This window comes from Rhinolophus sinicus, linkage group LG01 (genome assembly GCF_036562045.2).
Source record: "Rhinolophus sinicus isolate RSC01 linkage group LG01, ASM3656204v1, whole genome shotgun sequence".
NCBI lineage: Eukaryota > Metazoa > Chordata > Mammalia > Chiroptera > Rhinolophidae > Rhinolophus > Rhinolophus sinicus.
Genome location: NC_133751.1, coordinates 141995077 through 142006765, shown reverse-complemented (window position 1 = coordinate 142006765; position 11689 = coordinate 141995077). Strand labels below are relative to the sequence as shown.

General features: G+C 40.6%; 1 pseudogene; it reads left to right on the top strand.

Annotated features, from left to right (window-relative positions):
• The first annotated feature begins 1510 nt into the window (after nucleotides 1–1510).
• Nucleotides 1511–3033, top strand: LOC109458271 (katanin p60 ATPase-containing subunit A1; annotated as a pseudogene).
• Nucleotides 3034–11689: the final 8656 nt, after the last annotated feature.

Below are 11689 nucleotides of genomic sequence, written 5' to 3'. Positions count from 1 at the left end.
TGATTTCTGGGAATAGAGAAAGGAACAGGGAGTATGGTGGTGGAGGAGGTGGTAAGGAAACAGTTCTTAGCTTTGTTGGAAAGAAAAGGCAGCTCGAGCAAAGGTCAGCAATTTTCATCCAGGTCCGTGCTTTTTCATAGTGGTAACACAAAACAACACTTCGTTACTTTCCAGAACTGTTTTCCCCCCACCAGATTAATTATATCTCTGAAGTCATTCTGCCTTCAAACACTGCAGCATTCATTATTCATGATCTCATAAACCTTTACCAAAGCTATCTAAATTTTTAGCCCACGCTATCTGTAGGTACAAACTCTGTATCATAAGTCTTCAATGCACTGAGGAATTTATTTGTTCTAAAACTACCACGCTTGCAAGCTCTAAGGATCGTTCTGTCCATCTTTTCAGCACGGATTTGAAACATTCCTGACTTTTTCTTGAGTAACAGAGGCCAGAACTTTAGCTCAGAGCACGTATTTTAATTTGTTTCTAACACTTTCCCTGATGGTCCCTTTCCATATACATTTGAATTTTTCCCCCATAATGTTACCCAGGTTGTCCACTGTCAAACATCTGTCATTTTTCTGCCCGTTTGTATGGTGTTCTGGGATATTCTTGTAGTTTTTCAAAATTCCAGTATCTAGGAGAGTCTAGCGTCATCTGTAAATTTGGATTTTTTTTGTACACAATTTTTTAATATTATAAGTAAAAATATTATTCTAAGCACTGATCTTTGTGAGTCATATTGCTGGGTACTTCTTTATTTAGAGAAGTAACCTGCGGTTTTGTATAATTTAGGTCTGGATCCCAGTGGTTCAATGTTTAAGATTACTGTGGAAGCTGGATCTAATATATTAATTTATGAAAGTATGAATAAATTACATTCTGATTGTCCTTTAATTACACCACTTAACTGCTGAGTCTGATGGCACTGCAAATGGTTAGATCTAAAAGGAAATCCAAGGATATATTTTATTTTAAAAAATTATACTTATGACATATTCCTATTATCTTTTTATTTTTGAAAAATATCTAGTTTTGTAAAAAGATATTTGTACTACTGTAACGAACATTTGCTTACGTGTTTGTAGTGTTTTCTTATTGTCTATTGATGTACTTATAAGGTACACAAGATCTTAAGTCATTTCTTCCAAAATTATTTTTTCATTTTTTCTTATATCACTTTGTAAGTCTATATACACAGATTAAGTGTTCAATAAATGTCATAAATAATTATTGAGCAACTGCTGTATGTAAGCTTCAGCCTAGGTATTTTGTACATTAATAAAAGAATTGAAAAGACTCTAGAAAGACAAATCATTATAAAATAATAAGGCTGAAGGGCTGGTGATGGTTGGACCCAGCAGTGCTGGGACGGTGAGCACAGAGCTGGGTGGTTGGGGCTGGGCAGGGACTTCCTTCCTCGTGCGGAGCCCCTCTCGGCCCTGCCCCTTCACCTGGCGGTGGGCGGTTTCCGAGGAGCCTCGGCCTCCGCAGCTTACAGTCGAGCATGAGTCTTCTCATGATTAGTGAGAATGTAAAATTGGCTCGTGAATATGCGTTGCTGGGAAACTATGACTCCACGATGGTGTATTATCAGGGAGTTCTTGACCAAATGAACAAGTATCTATACTCAGTCAAAGATACGTACCTCCAACAGAAATGGCAACAGGTTTGGCAGGAAATAAATGTGGAAGCTAAACATGTTAAGGATATCATGAAACCACTAGAGAGCTTTAAATGAGACAGCTCTCCATTGAAAGCTGAACAGCATGAGCTTCCCGCTTCTGAGGGAGAAGTCTGGTCCTTGCCTGTACCTGTTGAATGAAGACCCTCACCAGGTCCTAGAAAACGCCAGTCTTCTCAAAACAGTGACCCTAAACCACACAGTAACCATCCAAGTACAACTGTCAAGAGTTCACCATCCATCTGCACACAGTCTTCACAATGACAGAGGGAAAGCTCTTCGTTGTCGAGAAAAGAAAGAACAGAATAAAGGAAGAGAGGAAAAGAGCAAATCACCTGCCGCAGTGACAGAACCAGAGACAAATAAATTTGATAGTACTGGATATGATAAAGACTTAGTAGAAGCTTTGGAGAGAGATATAATTTTTCAGAATCCCAATGTTCGATGGGATGATATTGCTGATTTGGTAGAAGCTAAGAAGTTGCTTAAGGAAGCTGTGGAGTTACCAATGTGGATGCCAGAGTTCTTTAAGGGCATTAGGAGACCATGGAAAGGAGTGTTGATGGTTGGCCCGCCCGGCATGGGAAAGACCCTTCTTGCTAAAGCAGTAGCTACAGAATGCAAGGTAACATTCTTCAATGTCTCTTCATCAACGCTGACTTCCAAATACAGAGGAGAGTCGGAGAAGCTTGTTCGTCTTCTGTTCGAAATGGCTCGATTTTATTCTCCAGCCACCATATTTATTGATGAGATTGATTCCATTTGTAGTCGCAGAGGGACTTCTGAAGAGCACGAAGCAAGCAGAAGGGTGAAAGCTGAGCTGCTGGTTCAGATGGATGGTGTTGGAGCTGCTTCTGAAAATGATGACCCTTCCAAAATGGTTATGGTTCTGGCAGCCACTAATTTTCCCTGGGATATTGATGAGGCTCTAAGACAACGTCTTGAGAAAAGAATCTACATTCCATTACCGTCAGCAAAAGGCAAGGAGGAGCTACTATGAATTAGTCTCCGTGAGCTGGAATTGGCCGATGATGTTGACCTTGCAAGTATAGCAGAAAACATGGAAGGTTATTCAGCTGCAGACATTACCAACGTGTGCAGGGATGCGTCCTTGATGGCAATGACAAGGCGTATTGAAGGTTTGACTCCAGAAAAAAGCCGAAATCTTTCAAGAGAAGAAATGCACATGCCTACAACTATGGAGGATTTTGAAATGGCTTTAAAAAAGGTTTCTAAGTCAGTATCTGCTGCAGATATTGAGAGATACGAGAAATGGATATTTGAGTTTGGATCATGCTAAGTTCTCACATGTAAACTGTGAGAAATCTGCCTTAAGTGTTTGAATAATTAAATGTAGTATTTCATTGCACTGAGTGCTATATTTTTTTAAACTTTCATAATGGTAAGATTAAAAAAAACCTTATGATTCTGAATAAAGGCAATTTTTTAAAGCTAAAAAAATAATAATAATAAGGCTGGATAGCATATGGATAGTAGTAAAAGAAAGAAGTCCAAGTGGCAGAAATCACAGTGGAACCAAGTTTTTTCAGGTTTGTGGACAGGTAGAGGTGGAAAGTTGGTAAGTGATGCATGTTTGGTTCTTGGTTTGTTTTTTGTTTTTTTTAAAGATTGTATTGTGGAAGGGGAACAGGACTTTATTGGGGAATAGCGTGTACTTCCAGGACTTTTTTCCAAGTCAAGTTGTTGTCCTTTCGATCTTAGTTGTGGAGGGCGCAGCTCAGCTCCAGGTCCAGTTGCCATTGCTAGTTGCAGGGGACACAGCCCACCATCCCTTGCAGGAGTGGAGGAATTGGACTGGCAACCTTGTGGTTGACAGGATGCGCTCCAACCAACTGAGCCGTTCGGGAGGCAGCCCAGCTCAAGGTGCCGTGTTCAATCTTTAGTTTCAGGGGGCACTGCCTACCATCCCTTGTGGGACTTGAGGAATCGAACTGGCAACCTTGTGGTTGAGAGCCCACTGGCCCATGTGGGAATCGAACCGGCAGCCTTCAGAGTTAGGAGCACGAGCTCTAACCCCCTGAGCAACCAGGCCGGCCCAGTTCTTGGTTTTAAACATCAAAATCTAACTTTAGCTAGCTAAGAAGAAAATAGTTTTATTACAAGGTTAGGGCGTAGCTCACAGAATTGAAGGAAAGGCCAGAAAACCAGCATCAGAAAATGACAGAAAGCTTGGTAGCAGAAATTATAGGTAAGGTTGTGCTTCAGTCTGGTTAGGATTCTATTACTGGCCCAATCACTGCTGAACAGTACTAGAAATGACATAACTATGAATGAATTCTAAGATTTCTGTCCGTTATTGCCATTCATTCACAACTCAATACTTGGATAGAAGTATACAGTTGGTGGCACCAAGTTTACATACCAGCAGTTGGTTTGGGGGAAAGAAAGTATCCAACCTGTTAGCCTTCTCTAATGCTATGTAGAGCCTTGCCTCCCACACTCACATAACAAGGAAGTCTCCCACAATGAAAATGGGTTTTGGGGTTGAGCAGTCAAGAAAAACAAAGTACCCACTAGGGTCCACTCCTTGGCTGGCCAATTATGCACTACTTCCCATGATTATACGTCTTCACAAAAATCATCCCATCTAACAAAGCACAACCATTCTCACTCAGTTGAGAATGCAGACACCTTTCCTCACAGGATGACGATCAAATGCCTCAGGTTACTATATTCAGTTCCATATCCAGCATCTCAGGGAAATGGCTAGTCCTCCTAAGTTATATGGTAATCAATCCCATCACACTATTCTGCAATCTATGCGCTACATTGTAGTTGGCCAGTGTAAAAAAATCCTACTTACAGTGACAGAATCGGAGAAGAAAAATAAAAAGGAAATTAGTTAAAATGCACACATGCCATAAAAAAGGAAAGACATATGTTTAGAGCCTCTTTGTTTTTGAAACTAGTTTCGAGATCCTCGCTAGTATTTGTGATGTATTTTGTCAAATAGCTATTCCATGTTCCCTTGACTTTCAGCCAGAACTCAGAATAGGTATAGGTTTTTGCATCCGGTGGGGCAACCTAAACCTGATTCCTTAGGGATCTGAGCCCCTGCCCATGTAAGGTTGTTGTATAATATTCCACTAATTGAATATGAGAGTCTATCAAGGAAGCAGCTCTGGGCCTCTGGGGTTTTGTCCATACTCCTTCTGGCTGCCATTGTGTAGCAGTAAATTGATTTCCCCTCAGTGGATTATCAATCACGCCAGTCAGTACCTTAGCACCCATTTTGCCTGTGTGCCCAGCGCTCTGTGGAACTTGAAATGGCCCAAATGTGGCCTCAGCTTCTAGTTCACAATAGCATTGTTGCAATAATCTTTGTGGAAGCATTTCTCCCTTGGGTACAAAAACAGGCAGAGTATGGAGATGGGAAGAAAATGTCTTGTGAGTCGATTTTTCCTATGAACTGAATTCTTTGACCGGAGGTAGTATGGTTAGTAACATACAAGGCCATAGGAGTTAATGACCTGCGTCTGTGACAGACCTCACCAGGCAGGCCTACAGGGTACTGGCACCGAGACAATGCCTCTTAGGCTAATAACTCTTCCCTTTTGAGAAATAGCTCTTTCTATTTGACCTTTTGGAAAATGAACACCTGATCTTGGATGCCAGGTAACTCTGTGACCCCAGCTGTCCATTCTGATTCATCTACTCATGAATATAGATCAGGGTTTCTCAACCTCGACACTACTGACACTTTGGCCATTATTTTTGCTGGTGGGAAGCTATCCTGGGCAGTTTACATGTTCAGCAGCATCCCTGGCCTCTACCAACTCGTTGCTAGTAGCACCACCCAATTGTGACAATCAGAAATGTCTCTAAACATCACGAAATATTTAGCTATATTGTTCAATTTTGTCCCTGGGGGGCAAAATTGCCCTTAGTTGAGAACCACCCACAGAGGTGCATCCTTTGAATTCCATCATCCAGAAGTGTCTGAGGCTGTCCTAGAGGCCTGGGCAAATGTATGACCACATTCCCAGTAGGCTTCCTCCTGTCATGCTGCCTCTTTTCACGCAGCCTACAACTATGGCCTCATGAGAGCTCCCTATGGATAACTGACTGATGTTGGAAAAAATTCAAGTTTAAAAGAGAGGTGTTCTGTGTGTTATGTTGCTACTAGCCCAAAATGAGGTGCATTCATAGGGGCATTAACACCCCTATTCATGGGTGGCAGTGAAGGACAGGAAAGGAAAATCCTCCTAGGGAGAACTTCAAGCAGTTTATATTGTTGTCTCCCTGGCCTGACGAGGTACGGGATGAGATACGGCTTATGCATATTCATGGAGCGTGAACTAGCAGTTGGCAGAATTGTCAGGGGCTTGGAAAAGGATTGGTGCCAACTTAAGAAAGGTTAGGAAGAGGTATATAGATGGGTCTCTTAAAACGGATCCAGTATGTGAGGCTGTTTCTGAGCGATGTTAATTAATGCTCACTGCAGGGTCCCTCACTGTGAGAGAGGCTCTGAATGATCAGGGAGACAAGATCACTCTTTTGTAGATGTTAGTCTCCTTCTGTCAAGGCCGTGCTTAATGGGAGCATAAACAGAGTTCCAGGATGGCAAGGATGGCGTCTACAGATAGCGTTTTCGGAGACTTTTCCTGGCCACTGCTGCCTTCCCTCCCGCACCTTCCCTCCCTTCTTCCTCTCTCTTTGCTAAGAGCCAGCCTTGTGGTATCATATCTTGGGGTGGGAGGTTTGCCAATTCTATTAGAAGGGGTAACATTTTAGCAGTTTTGTCCTCCTTGACTGACATACTATGGTTTTAGGTTGCTTTTCTTGTCTGTGCTACTTCTAGCAGCACCACTATTTATGGATTTACTGAATTATTTATCACGGGTTCCCACATACCATTGCTCTGGACAAAGAACTTACCACACAGAAGTAAGATAATGTGCTTAGTTCGTGTTTTGTTAATCTCGCTCTTATGTACCTCTCTCTTATCAGCTGCTGTTTTCGAACATTGGAATAATCTATCAAAGACTTAGTTATGAACCAGCTGAGAGAAAACACAATTGGTGCCTTCTGATTTTTGATACTGTTTCTCCCATTCTGATATTACATAAGTCCAAAATGAAGCGGGCTCTCCCTATTACACCCAATTACCCACTCATGAAGTTTCTGCTTTTTGTTCCTCTGACTCGGGGCTGTTTTTAAAGGTTTCAGTACTTAAGGAAGGAGTACAAAAGAAATTAGTTCAAAAGAATTGGATCTTCAAACTTCCACATAGCAATTTTAGATTCTTATGCCACCAGGTAATCAGACAAAAAAAAAAAAAAAAAAAATGCTATGTTCGTTGGGGTGTTTTAACCTTTTAATACAGTTGCTGCCACACAATGAGATCAGGGAAGAGTACAGAGGGGAAACGGAAGATTCTCTGGGGTGTGTTCTTGTACTACCATATATGGTGGCAGAAGAACCAACAAGAGCTCATACCTGTCAGAAATAAATTTGGTCATTATATCAGGGAAGAAATCTAATTCGCTAAGGTACAGCCGGAACAAAGACAAAAGAACAGACGCAGAGGAAGGAAGGTTTCATGACCACGCATTTAAATAAGTCAGTATCTTCTACCTGTATTTTCTTGCCGTCATATGTAATATGTATTTTAACAAATCTCCCATCTCTTTCTTGTCATTTGTGTTAGTAAGTGTTAAAATGTCTATTTTGTGTAATTTGCAGAATATCAGTAACAGAATGTGGCACTGTGGAAGAATGGACGCAATCTGAAGATCCTGGCCTTGACATTGGGCATAGTAAATGATGGTTATGTCATTAGGCATAAGTACTTTTTGAAGTTTAAATAGGAAAGGAAGAGAATGTGTATGAAAACTAAATAGCCAAGAGTGACTTATAGTGGGTATCTGCCTTTGTTGGTGCTTGATGTCCATTCACCCATCCCAAAAAGACTTCCAGATGCTGCTCAATTATAGAAGACAAAAGGAGGAGGCACGTAACCTAATATTGGGCAACGGGGCATTCTCTCCAAGGACTCTGAACCTTTACCTAATCTTGCAAAGAACAAGAACACATGACAGGAAGGATTTATTGTATCGTTCCAACGATCCCACACTGTTCCCACTATCAGTCGGTCCCTTGCTTCCTCTCCTTGACCCACTAGCATTTTCTTGGTTCCTGCCCATCAGTTCTAAAAGACACTGGATAGCCTTTCCATCAATTCCCTTTTCCTTAAGTTAGTCAGATGGTTTCTGTTGCTTGCAAAATAGGGCCCTGCTCTAATCAAGAAAACGGGCAGAAATGAAAAAAGACAAATATAGAAAATCTCTTTTAAAATCTGTTTTAACAGAAGTCTATCTTATATGTTCAAAGAACCCATGCTTGGTATTGGGTATTGTTATAGACTGCATGTTTGTGCTCCCCCACGCAATTCATTTGTTGAAACTCTAACCCCGAATAGGTTAGTATTTGGAGGTGGGGCCTTTGGGATGTAATTAGATCAGGAAGATGGCACCCCTGTGATGGGATTAGTATCCTTGTGAGGAAGAGAGCCCTCTCTCCCCACCGAGTGAGGATATAATGAGAAGACAGCTGCAAGCGAACCAGGTAGAGGGTCTTCACTGGAACCCAACCATGCTGACACTCTGAACTTGGACTTCTGGCCTTCAAAACTAAGAAATAGATGTTTGTTATTTAAGCCACCCAGGATGTCGTAACCTGTTATTGTAACCACAGAACCAGCTCAAAGTGGCCCTATCCTGTTTAGCGAAATACTGAGTTATTTTTCAGAGACAACAGACCAAAACCCCAAGCCATGTAGCCAGCTGCACCTGGAACTTACTGCCTCCCCACCACAGAACTAAAAGACCCGAATATAACGGGAACTTAAACACCAAAACCCTTTCAGAAGTAGAGGGTCTGCTGTCCAGGAAGATCCTGTGTTCACATACCCTACCATAAATTTCCAAACTCCAAGATCCTCCAATTAAAACTTGCCCTGACAAAAATAAAGAGCAGAAAAGTAAAAAAACAGAAAGGAAAAAAACAAAAAAACTACTTGCCCCTCCAGCGCTAAGGAATACCTCCTCCCTGTTCTTTTTTTCCCCCTATACTCTTTTTTGTGTGTGTGTGTTCTATTTTTTTATTTTTTTTTATTAAATTGATTGAGGTGACAATTGTTAGTAAAATTACATAATTTCAGGTGTACAATTCTGTATTACATCATCTATAAATCCCATTGTGTGTTCATCACCCAGTCAGTTCTCCTTCCATCACCATATATTCGATCCCCCTTACCCTCATCTCCCACCCCCCACCCCCCAACCCCTTACTCTTAAAAACCCTCCTGAATTAGCTTCCCAGTCTCCTTGGGTGTCACCATTCATAATGAAATAGCCAATCTTTCTCCACTGCAGTTCCCGTTTAGTGTTTGACTCTGCTAGCTTTTGTCGGAGGAACCCATTCTATTCTGTAACATTATAGTAGCCCTAGCTACGACAGATATTACCTCTATTTTTTGGTGTTCTCCTCCATTTTGTCCTTATCTTTCCTATCTCCAATCTGATTTGGAGTTTACTCTGCTGCTTTACCTAACCTTTGCATTCTTAGCTTGTTTATTTTCAATCTTCCTTGTGTCATGATAAATGTTTTTGAAGTTACACATTTGCTTTACAGTGTTTTACTAAGCCCTACAAATTCTGATATGGGATATTTTCATTGTAGTTTAAATGTATTTTAAGTATTATTCTTCCCATTTTTCTCTGTAAACTTAATGTTTACAGAGACATTGTTATTAAGTAACAGTACTGTATTTAAAACTCATCTGATTTAACTAAAGACTAATTATATAGTAGTCCCCCTTATCCTTGGGGAATACATTTCAAGACTCCTAGTGGATGCCTAAAGCCACTGACCGTACCGAACCCTATATATACTATGTATTTTCCTATGCATACATACCTATGATAAACTTTAACTTATAAATTAGGCACACTAAGAGATTAACAATAAAATATAACAATACACTGTAATAAAAGTTATGTGAATGTGGTCAGTTGTTTCAGAGGATACCTTGCAGAAGTCTTTGGATAGGCTCAATGTTTCCTGGTGCAACATGTTGCTGTCAATCAGAACACATTTCTGTTCATGTCTTCCAGCAACAAATTTAATGCCTTTCCATCTTAACTAAGCACTTAGCATACACTGTAGCCATAACTTTCAAAGTTTGAGGTGCAACAACAAAGCTCGCATGAATTTTTTTCCTTCTTCAATTTCATGGATTTGTTCTTACAGATTTTAGCAATCTCAGCGTACGATTTTTTTCTTTCCTTGAGAACTTTCACCTTTTCATTTAAAGTATGCATTTTATGGTTTCTTTTTAGCATATCCAAATTGCCACCATTGATACTATTGCACTTAGGGGCCATTATTAAGTAAAATAAGGGTCACGAGAACACAAGCACTGTGACAGCCAAGCTGATAACCAAGATGGCTACTATAAATGGCCAAGGGCAGATAGTATACAAAGGGATGATTCATGACCAGGTAGGATGGCATGCGATTTCATCATGCTACTCAGAACAGCATGTAATTTTAAACTTGTGAATCTTTTTCTGAATGTTTACTTCTTGAATTTTCCATTTAATATTTTTTGGACTGAGGTTGACCAAGGGTAACTGAAACTGCTGAAATCGAAACCTCAGAAAACAAAAACTGCGGATGGGGGTGTGGACTACTGTATCTCAATAACTAAAGTAATATTCTGGTTAACTCCTAAGGCAGAATTGAATGTGGGGACATAAATAATGAATTCCTGATGAAACAGCAAGTAGATTAATAACTCATTTTACTCCAAAACTCTTGAGATCACTGATAATCATTAGCCACAGGCATACTTCTATCCAATGTATCCTTTGCAAGTAACTGAATGGAATGTTTTAAGCTACACAAAGAGATGAGGTCATCTGAGCCAGTTTCATAACAGAGATGGATTCCAGCTGCTAGGTAAACTCATATTGACTTTTGTTGAAAATGACACATACCAATATGAACAGCAGAGGCCAAAGGAGGAATTTATTGGCTCATGTTACCAATTTCAAGAACGGCAGGGTCACCACTGGGCTTCAGGGACTAGAGGAGTCATTAGTGGAATTTGTGTCAGCCTTCTTCTTTCTGAACAAGCTTGGCTGACCCGATCGCCAGCATCTCCTGGGCTTGTACCATCCCAAGTTCATCATACCTTAATTTCAAGTTGAAAAATCCTGGGAAAACTAGCCTGATTTGAGTCATGTCTCTATTCCTGTTGCAATCACTGTGACCAGCGGAGATGAGAAACTAGGATTGGCCCAGCTTTGGTTAGTTAGGTAGGTACCTGTCCTTAGTCAATCACTGTGCTATGGAAGTAGGATGGTTTATATTTGGACCCTGCTGTGTTTCCCCAAAAATAAGACCTCGCCGGACCATCAGCTCTAATGCGTCTTTTGGAGCAAAAATTAATATAAGACTCGGTCTTATATAAGACCCAGTATTATATTACAGTAAAATAAGAGCAGGTCTTATGTTAATTTTTGTGCCAAAAGACGCAGTAGAGCTGATGGTCCGGCGAGGTCTTATTTTCGGGAAAACACGGTATGTTAAACTGGAGAAGGGAGACTAATTTCTCAAGAAAGAGGAGTGCTAATCCAGAAGAACCATCTTATAGATACATATCTGTATGTACTTCTATTATATAGTATCTTATAGATATCTACATAAGGAAGGCCTACTGTGATATTTTTCATAGTCAAAAGACAAAGAATCTGGAAGAAGCTATCTAAATTTGGGGTGGGGGGGGTTAAGAGGGATGGGAAGAAGAAAAACTGATTTGGTTACTTGTATATTCCTTTGCAATAGAAGAGCCCTTTAGAGTCAAGGTGGGGGAGTTACGCGAGTGAAAGACAAAGAGTGAAAAGAGATTCACTGCAAAAACCACTCTGGAAGGAACATTAAGCCATGGGATTTGTATACATGTATGTATGTCTC